Genomic DNA, 10741 nt, shown 5'->3' on the forward strand with positions numbered 1-10741 from the left:
ATCCTATTCCAGTATGATCGAAAACCGACAGATGATTAGCCGTGCTGTGACAGAGCATGTGAGCATATTCTTCACTGAGAGGATGGGATGTAGCCATTGACGACGGTGACCCCCTACATACAGCTTGCCATGGGAGGACGTGCATGCGTGAATCAGAAGACAGAGGAAAGCAGAGATTCAGAAGACAAAGCATCTCCAAAACTCCAACATATTCTCCATTACTGCATAACAAGTAACCTTTAATTTATGCTCTCTTGGTTATTCGCAATTCAACTGATAAACATAACTGACTTCCTGACTAAGATTTACAAGATAACCATAGATTGCTTCAAACCAACAATCTCCGTGGGATTCGACCCTTACTCACGTAAGGTATTACTTGGACGACCCAGTGCACTTGCTGGTAAGTGGTACGAGTTGTGAAAAGTGTGATTCACAATTTGTGCACCACTCACCAACACCAAACTTGGAACTTGATTGTCCCAGTCAATAAAGGAAAGTAAGAAAGTAAAGAAGAGAGAGTTGTGATTCGGAAGAGAGAAGGGTTTGTGTGTAGTGTGATGAAGGGGGGTGGGAGAGTGCAATTTATAGGGGGAGAAGCGCCATACTTAAAAGTAGTTCAGCTTTTTCTTCAAATTGTGAGTTCCAAAGTGTACTTCACACTTTGACTCCCCTGACTTGATGAGAGATCAATGCATTGTGGGCCTCACTTTCTTCCTAAAATTGCAGTTACAAACGTTCACATTAGTGATCAAAGAGTTATTTCATTTCTTTCCAATTAATTGATATTTATTTTGTGTGTCTTTTGGACACCAAACTTAAGTTTTTTGCATCTATTAACTGGTACTCATGATTAGACTTCATTATATACATCATGAGTATAAGGTATTTAATTCTTCATACCCTTCCACTTCCACTCTATGTGTATGCAATTAAGTACCCTTTTCATTTATCTCACCATATTACTGGGTGCATTGAGATACCAATTCATTGGGCTTACTTTCTTTAGATGCACAATTCAAAAAAATTCTTATGAAACTTAATTTTTGGCTTACTCATAAGATCATTTAAAATGTTGTTATGTAAGTTCAAAAATTAAGTGGGCTAGTGGCCACACCAAACTTAGTTCTTCAACAAGTTTCTCAAACTAATCAAGAACACCACATAATGAAATATTCACAGTTGAGCTTCCAGAAAAACTAAGACTATTCTAAAGCTAAAAGGAAATCTAAAGCTACCAAATTAAGTAATTAACACTAGAAGCTAGAAAGCAATAAACTAAAGTAATTAACATAAAACAGATCTAGAAAGCAGTAGACTGAAAGGATATAAATGTTGGGGTGCCTCCCAACTAGCGCTTCTTTAACGTCACTAGCTTGACGGTTCTTCCTCTTCAGCTGAGGTTGTAGTTTAATTTTTGCTCTTCCAGTGATTCTCCCAAGTAATGCTTAAGCATGTGGCCATTGACTGTGAAAGTCCTCTGTGTTTTCTCGTCCATGAGTTCCACATGACCATAAGGGAAAACTTTGATGATTGTGAAGGGTCCTGACCATCTTGATTTCAGCTTTCCTGGAAAGAATTTGAGTCTTGAGTTGTATGAGAGAACCCTTTGAACTTCTGTAAATTCCCTTTTTACCAGCCTTTGATCATGCCATTTCTTTGTCTTTTCTTTATAAATCTTTGCATTTTCATAGGCTTGAGTTATGAATTCATCCAATTCATTTAGATGCAACAACCTCCTTTCTCCAGCAGCTTGATTGTCAAAGTTTAGCATCTTTAGAGCCTAAAATGCTCTATGTTCAAGATCCACAGGAATATGACAAGCTTTCCCATACACCAATTGGTATGGAGACATGCCAATTGGTGTCTTAAAAGCTGTTCTATAAGCTCGTAAAGCATCATCTAACTTCATGGACCAATCTTTTCTTGAGGTCCCAACAGTCTTCTCAAGGATCCTCTTGAGCTCCCTGTTTGAAATTTCTGCTTGACCATTGGTTTGTGGGTGGTATGGGGTGGCTACTTTGTGCTTAACACCATATTTGAGGAGGAGGGTCTCTAGTTGCTTGTTGCAAAAGTGACTTCCTCCATCACTTATGAGAGCTCTTGGAACCCCAAACTGGCTAAATATGTTCTTCCTCAAGAAGTTGATCACTACTTTGTTGTCATTAGTTTATGTTGCTATAGCTTCTACCCACTTAGACACATAGTCCACAGCTACCAATATGTAGCTATTTGAGAATGAGGATGGAAACGGTCCCATGAAGTCAATCCCCCAAACATCAAACATATATAATTCCATGATGAACCTCTGTGGCATCTCATTCTTCTTGGGTAGGTTGCCAGCTCTTTGACACTCATTACATCTTTTCACAAACTCTTTTGTATCTTTGAAGATGGTAGGCCAGAAAAATCCACACTGCAAAACCTTGGCTGCAGTCCTTTCTCCACTAAAGTTTCTTCCATAGGTAGATCCATGGCAATGCCAAAGGACCTCTTGTCCTTCCTCATGAGAAATGCATCTCCTTAGTATTCCATCAGCACACTTCTTAAAGAGGTATGGTTCATCCTATATGAAATGCTTAGCATCATTGATGAGTTTCCTTCTTAAGTGCTTGTTGATGTTGGAAGGTAGCTTTCCAATGGCCTTGAAGTTGGCTATGTCTGCGAACTATGGAGCCTCTTGAAGCATCATCAATTGCTCATCTGGAAAGCTTTCATTTACACCAGGTTTGTGAGCTTCATTGTCCATATGTAAGATCCTTGATAGGTGGATAGGATCCATCTGATCAATTTGGGCTTGGATTCTTGTTTGGTTAGCAAGTATTTGAGTACTGCATGGTCAGTAAACACAACTACTTTAGAACCAATAAGGTAAGACCTGAATTTGTCAAAAGCAAAGACTATAGCAAGGAGTTCTTTTTCTGTGGTGGTGTAGTTCTTTTGGGCTTCATTAAGGACCTTGCTGGCATAATATATGACATGCACCAGCTTATCTCTCCTTTGTCCTAGTACAGCACTAATGGCAAAATCTGATGCATCACACATCAATTCAAAAGGCAATTCCCAGCTTGGTGGTGCTATAATAGGTGCAGAGGAGAGCTTACTTTTAAGCTCCTCAAAAGCTTGCATGCATTCTCTATCAAATATGAAGGGTACATTAGAGATAAGAAAGTTGCTTAATGGTTTAGCAATTTTTGAGAAGTCTCTAATAAACCTTATATAGAAGCCAGCATGTCCCAAGAAGCTCCTAACTGCTTTGACATTGCAAGGTGGGGATAATTTTTCAATCACTTCCACCTTGCTCTATCTACCTCTATGCCTTTCTTAGAGATTTTGTGGCCAAGGACTACCACTTCAGTAACCATAAAATGACACTTTTCCTAGTTCAAAACCAGGTTAGTCTCTTGGCATCTCTTGAGCACCAAGGCAAGATGTGTAAGCAATTAGGGAAAGAGTCACCAAACACCGAGAAATTATCCATGAAAAACTCAATAAATTTTTCAATCATATCAGAAAAATGGACAGCATGCACCTTTGGAATGTGGCAGGTGTATTGTACAAACCAAAGGGCATACGTCTGTATGCAAAAATACCATAAGAGCAAGTGAAAGATGTCTTTTCTTGGTCCTTAGGATCCACTACAATCTGGTTGTAACCTGAATATCCATCCAAGAAGCAATAGTACTTATGCCTAGCAAGCCTCTCCAACATTTGATCCATGAAGGGTAGAGGGAAGTGATCCTTACTTGTGGCTTCATTGAGTTTTCTGTAGTTTATACACATGCGCCATCCGGTGACTGTTCTTGTTGGTATCAGCTCATTCCTTTCGTTTGGCACAACTGTGATTCCCCCCTTCTTGGGGACTACTTGAACAGGGCTCACCCAAGGACTATCTGAGATGGGGTAAATCACCCCTGCTTGCCATAGCTTTAGCACTTCTTTTTGCACTACTTCCTTCATTGCTGGGTTCAATCTTCTTTATGGCTGGATTGATGGCTTGGCATCCTCCTCAAGAAGGATCTTATACATGCACATTGAAGGGCTTATTCCCTTTAAGTCAGAGAATGTCCAACCAATGGCATCCTTGTGTTGTTTCAGCACCTTAATGAGCTCCTCCTTTTGTTCCTTACTCAGGATTGAATTGATGATTACTGGATAAGTGTCATTGCTCCCCAAGTAAGCATACTTCAAACTTGGAGGCAGAGTCTTTAGTTCCAGCTTGGGTGCTTCTACTTTCTCCTTTTTTGCCTTGTCTAGTGGTGCACGAAATCGTGATCATTCATTCCTTGGTAACGGCGCCAAAAACTTGGTGCGCATGTTCATATTCTTAGTTCTTTTTCACAACTTCGCACAACTAACCAGCAAGTGCACTGGGTCGTCCAAGTAATAAACCTTACGTGAGTAAGGGTCGATCCCACGGAGATTGTCGGCTTGAAGCAAGCTATGGTCACCTTGTAAATCTCAGTCAGGCGGATTCAATTGGTTATGGAGATTTGATAATTAAAAGATAAATAAAACGTAAGATAGGATAGAGATACTTATGTAATTCATTGGTGAGAATTTCAGATAAGCGTATGGAGATGCTTAGTTCCTTCTGAATCTCTCCTTTCCTACTGCCTTCATCCAATCCTTCATACTCCTTTCCATGGCAAGCTGTATGTTGGGCATCACCGTTGTCAATGGCTACATCCCGTCCACTCAGTGAAAATGGTCCAAAATGCGCTGTCACCGTACGGCTAATCATCTGTCGGTTCTCGATCATACTGGAATAGGATTCAGTAATCCTTTTGTGTCTGTCACTACGCCCAGCACTCGCGAGTTTTAAGCTCGTCACAGCCATCCCTTCCCGGATCCTACTCGGAATACCACAGACAAGGTTTAGACTTTCCGGATCTCAAGAATGGCCGCCAATAATTCTAGCCTATACCACGAAGACTCTGATCTTACGATCAGGAGACTAAGAGATATGCATTCAAGCTTGCTTTCATGTAGAACGGAAGTGTTTGTCAGGCACGCGTTCATAAGTGAGAATGATGATGAGCGTCACATAATCATCACATTCATCATGTTCTTGTGTGCGAATGAATATCTTAGAGAAGAAATAGGCTTGAATTGAATAGAAAAATAGTAGTACTTTACATTAATTCATGAGGAACAGCAGAGCTCCACACCTTAGTCTATGGTGTGTAGAAACTCTACCGTTGAAAATACATAAGTGATGAAGGTTCAGGCATGGCCATGAGGCCAGCCTCCTAAACGCATACAATGATCTAAAGATGATTAAAAGATTGAAATGATCCAAAGATGTAAATACAATAGTAAAAAGTCCTATTTATACTAAACTAGTTACTATGGTTTACAGAAATGAGTAAATGATGCAGAAATCCACTTCCGGGCCCACTTGGTGTGTGCTTGGGCTGAGCATTGAAGCTTTCATGTGTAGAAGTCTTCCTTGGAGTTAAACGCTAGTTTGTAACCTGTTTCTGGCGTTTAACTCTGCTTTGCAACCTGTTTCTGGCGTTTAACTCCAGAATAGGGCAGAGAGCTGGCGTTGAACGCCAGTTTGCGTCATTTAAACTCGGGCAAAGTATGGACTATTATATATTGCTGGAAAGCTCTGGATGTCTACTTTCTAACTCAATTAAGAGCGCGCCATTTGGACTCCTGTAGCTCTAGAAAATTCACTTTGAGTGCAGGGAGCTCAGAATCCAACAGCATCTGTAGTCCTTCTTCAGCCTCTGAATCTGATTTTTGCTCAAGTCCCTCAATTTCAGCCAGAAATTACCTGAAATCATAGAAAAACACACAAACTCATAGTAAAGTCCAGAATTATGATTTTTATTTAAAATTTAATAAAAATATATTAAAAACTAACTAAATCATACTAAAAACTATGTAAAAACAATGCCAAAAAGCGTATAAATTATCCGCTCATCACAACACCAAACTTAAATTGTTGCTTGTCCCCAAGCAACTGAAAATCAAATAGAATAAAAAGAAGAGAATATACTATGAATTCCAAAATATCAATGAAACTTAGCTCCAATTAGATGAGCGGGACTTGTAGCTTTTTGCCTCTTGAATAGTTTTGGCATCTCACTTTATCCTTTGAAGTTCAGAATGATTGGCATCTATAGGAACTTAGAATTTAAATAGTGTTATTGATTCTCCTAGTTCAGTATGTTGATTCTTGAACACAGCTACTTTATGAGTCTTGGCCATGGCCCTAAGCACTTTGTTTTCCAGTATTACCACCGGATACATAAATGCCACAGACACATAACTGGGTGAACCTTTTCAGATTGTGACTCAGCTTTGCTAGAGTCCCCAATTAGAGGTGTCCAGGGTTCTTAAGCACACTCTTCTTTTTGCTTTGGACCTCGACTTTAACCGCTCAGTCTCAAGTTTTCACTTGACACCTTCACACCACAAGCACATGGTTAGGGACAGCTTGGTTTAGCCGCTTAGGCCAGGATTTTATTCCTTTAGGCCCTCCTATCCACTGATGCTCAAAGCCTTGGATCCTTTTTACCCTTGCCTTTTGGTTTTAAGGGCTATTGGCTTTTTGTTCTTGCCTTTTGGTTTAAAGAGCTTTTGGCTTTTTCTGCTTGCTTTTTCTTTTTCTTTCTCTCTTTTTTTTCCGCCAATTTTCTTTTTTTTTTTTTCGCAAGCTTTTGTATTCACTGATTTTTCTTGCTTGAAGAATCAATTTTGTGATTTTTCAGATTATCAAATAACATTTCTCCTTTTTTATCATTCTTCAAGAGCCAACAATTTTAACATTCATAATCAACAAATTCAAAAGATATATGCAGTGTTCAAGCATTCATTCAGAAAACAAAAAGTATTATCACCACATCAAAATAATTAAACTAATTTCAAGGATAAATTCAAAATTCATGTACTTCTTGTTATTTTGTAATTAAAGCATTTTTCATTTAAGAAAGGTGATGGATTCATAGGACATTCATAGCTTTAAGACATAGACACTTAAATACTAATGATCATGTAATAAGACACAAACATAAACATAAAGCATAGTAAATGAAAAACAGAGAAGAATAAATAGACAAAGAGATTAAGAAACGAGTCCACCTTAGTGAGGGTGGCGTCTTCCTCTTCTTGAAGAACCAATGGTGCTCTTGAGCTCCTCTATGTCTCTTCCTTGTCTTTGTTGCTCCTCCTTCATATCTCTTTGATCTTCTCTAATCTCATGGAGAATGATGGAGTGCTCTTGGTGTTCCATCCTTAGTTGTCCCATGTTGGAACTTAATTCTCCTAAGGAGGTGTTGATTTGCTCCCAATAGTTTTGTGGAGGGAAGTGCATCCCCTGAGGCATCTCAGGAGTTTCATGGTGAGGAATTTCCTCATGCTCTTGTTGAGGTCCATAAGTGGGCTCTTTTATTTGCTCCATTCTTTTCTTAGTGATGAGATTTTGAGATGAATCTCTCCATCTTTCGTGACTCAGAGGTGAAAGCTTTTGCCTTTCCTTCCCTCTTTCTTGAGGTTTCTCTGGCCTTAGGTGCCATTGATGGTTATGGAAAAACAAAAATTAATGCTTTTACCACACCAAACTTAGAAGGTTTGCTCGTCCTCGAGCAAAAGAAGAGAAGAGGGAGTAGAAGAAGAAGAAAATAGATGAGATGGAGAGGTGGGAGTGGTTCGGCCAAGGGGGTTTTAGGTGGTTATGATGTGTGAAAAGGAAGGAGTGATGGTTTGAATTTGAGTGGGTGGGTGTAGGTGGGTTGTATGATGGATTTGGAGGAGTAATGGAGGTGATTAATGGAGGTTATTTTGGGGAAGAGTGTTATGGAAAGGTGTGAGGAGGAGAGAAGAAGAGGTGGGGTAGGTGGGGATCCTGTGGGGTCCACAGATCCAGAGGGGTCAAGGACTTAGCATCCCTGCTCCAAGTAGGCGTGCAAAAAGCCCTTAGAATGCATGTCTGGCGTTAAACGCCAGCTTGTTGCTTATTTCTGGCGTTTAACGCCAGTTTCATGCTCTGTTCTGGTGTTAAACGCCAGTCTGGTGCTTGTTTCTGGCGTTTAACGCCAGCTTGATGCTTCTTTCTGGCGTTAAACGCCAGTTTGATGCTTCTTACTGGCGTTTAAACGCCAGTAAGTTCTTCCTCCAGGGTGAGCTGTTTTTAATACTGTTTTTCATTATGTTTTTGATTTTTCAGTAGTTTTTGTGACTCCACATGATCATCAACCTAAAAAATAAAATAACAATAGAAAATAAATAAATATAATTAAATAACATTGGGTTGCCTCCCAACAAGCGCTTCTTTAATGTCAATAGCTTGATAGTGAGCTCTCATGGAGCCTCACAGATATTCAGAGCATTGTTGGGACCTCCCAACACCAAACTTAGAGTTTGAATGTGGGGGTTCAACACCAAACTTAGAGTTTGGTTGTGGCCTCCCAACGCCAAACTGAGAGTTTGACTGTGGGGGCTTTGGTTGACTCTGCAGTGAGAGAAGCTCTGCATGCTTCCTATCCATGGTTACAGAAGGAGATCTTTGAGTTTTAAACACAAGGTTGTCCTCATTCAGTTGAAGGACTAATTCTCCTCTGTCCACATCAATCACAGCTTTTGCTGTGGCTAGGAAGGGTCTTCCAAGGATGATGGATTCATCCTCATCCTTCCCAGTGTCTAGGATTATGAAATCAGCAGGGATGTAAAGGCCTTCAACCTTTACTAGCATGTCCTCTACTAGTCCCTAAGCCTATTTTCTTGAGTTGTCTGCCATCTCTAATGAGATTCTGGCAGCTTGCACCTCAAAGATCCCAAGTTTCTCCATTACAGAGAGTGGCATAAGGTTAATGCCTGACCCCAAGTCACATAGAGCCTTCTCAAAGGTCATGGTGCCTATGGTACAGGGTATTAAGAATTTACCAGGATTCTGTTTTTTTTTTGAGGTAGAGTTTGCTGAACCAAGGCATTTAGTTCCTTGATGAGCAATGGAGGTTCATCCTCCCAAGTCTCATTACCAAATAATTTGCATTCAGCTTCATGATTGCTCCTAAATACTGAGCAACTTGCTCTTCAGCAATGTCTTCATCTTCTTCAGAAGATAAATAGTCATCAGAGCTCATGAATGGTAAAAGGAGGTTCAATGGAATCTCTATGGTCTCTAGATGAGCCTCAGATTCCTTTGGTTCCTCAAAGGGAAACTCCTTATTGGTCAGTGAACGTCCCAGGAGGTCTTCCTCACTAGGATTCACGTCCTTCTCCTCTTGTCTGGGTTCGGCCACACCAAGTAAGGTAATGGCCTTGCACTCTCTTTTTAGATTCTCTTCTGTATTGCTTGGGAGAGTACTAGGAGGGGTTTCGGTGACTCTTTTACTCAGCTGGCCCACTTGTGCCTCCAAATTTCTAATGGAGGACTTTGTTTCATTCATGAAACTTAAAGTGGCCTTAGATAGATCAGAGACTATATTTGCTAAGCTAAATGGATTCTGCTCAGAATTCTCTGTCTGTTGCTGAGTGGATGATGGAAAAGGCTTGCTATTGCTAAACCTGTTTCTTCCACCATTATTAAAGCCTTGTTGAGACTTTTGTTGATTCTTCCATGAGAAATTTGGATGATTTCTCCATGAGGGATTATAGGTGTTTCCATAGGGTTCACCCATGTAATTCACCTCTGCTATTGCAGGATTCTCAGGATCATAAGCTTCTTTTTCAGAAGATGCCTCTTGAGTACTGTTGGATGCAGCTTGCAATCCATTCAAACTCTGAGAAATCATATTGACTTGCTGAGTCAATATTTTATTCTGAGCCAATATGACATTCAGAGTATCAATTTCAAGAACTCCCTTCCTCTGAGGCGTCCCATTACTCACAGGATTCCTTTCAGAAGTGTACATGAATTGGTTATTTGTAACCATGTCAATGAGTTCTTGAGCTTCTGCAGGCGTTTTCTTTAGGTGAATAGATCCACCTGCAGAATGGTCCAATGACATCTTTGATAATTCAGATAGACCATCATAGAATATATCCAAGATGGTCCATTCTGAAAGCATGTTAGAAGGACACTTTTTGGTCAGTTGCTTATATCTCTCCCAAGCTTCATAGAGGGATTCACCTTCTTTCTGTTTGAAGGTTTGAACATCCACTCTAAGCTTGCTAAGGTTTTGAGGAGGAAAGAACTTGGCTAAGAAAGCCGTGACCAGCTTATCCCAAGAGTTCATGCTGTCTTTAGGTTGAGAGTCCAACCATATTCTAGCTCTGTCTCTTACAGCAAACGGGAAAAGTATAAGCCTGTAGACCTAAGGATCAACCCTATTGGTCTTAACAGTATCACATATTTGCAAGAATTCAGTTAAGAACTGACAAGGATCTTCTGATGGAAGTCCATGAAATTTGCAATTCTGTTGCATCAGAGAAACTAATTGAGGCTTTAGCTCAAAATTGTTTGCTCCAATGGCAGGGATTGAGATGTTTCTTCAATGTAAATTGGAATTTGGTGCAGTAAAGTCACTAAGCATCTTCCTTGCATTGTTATTATTTTCGGCCATGTCTCCTTCTTTTTCGAAAATTTCTGTCAGATTTTCTCCAAAAAGTTGTGCTTTAGCTTCCCTTAGCTTCCTCTTCAGAGTCCTTTCAGGTTCAGGATCAGCTTCAACAAGAATGTTCTTATCCTTGTTCCTGCTCATATGAAAAAGAAGAGAACACAAAAGAAAATATGGAATCCTCTATGTCACAGTATAGAGATTCCTTATGTAAGTATAAGATGAGAAGG

At 40.0% G+C, this 10741-nt stretch overlaps 1 non-coding gene across 1 annotated transcript; it reads left to right on the top strand.

The window, feature by feature from the left end:
- The first annotated feature begins 10016 nt into the window (after window positions 1-10016).
- On the top strand, window positions 10017-10124 carry LOC112760605 (small nucleolar RNA R71). Its single transcript, XR_003181038.1, has one exon. It is a non-coding gene; the product is annotated as a small nucleolar RNA R71 (small nucleolar RNA).
- Window positions 10125-10741: the final 617 nt, after the last annotated feature.

Source organism: Arachis hypogaea, chromosome 16, assembly GCF_003086295.3.
Source record: "Arachis hypogaea cultivar Tifrunner chromosome 16, arahy.Tifrunner.gnm2.J5K5, whole genome shotgun sequence".
NCBI classification, from domain to species: Eukaryota; Viridiplantae; Streptophyta; class Magnoliopsida; order Fabales; family Fabaceae; genus Arachis; species Arachis hypogaea.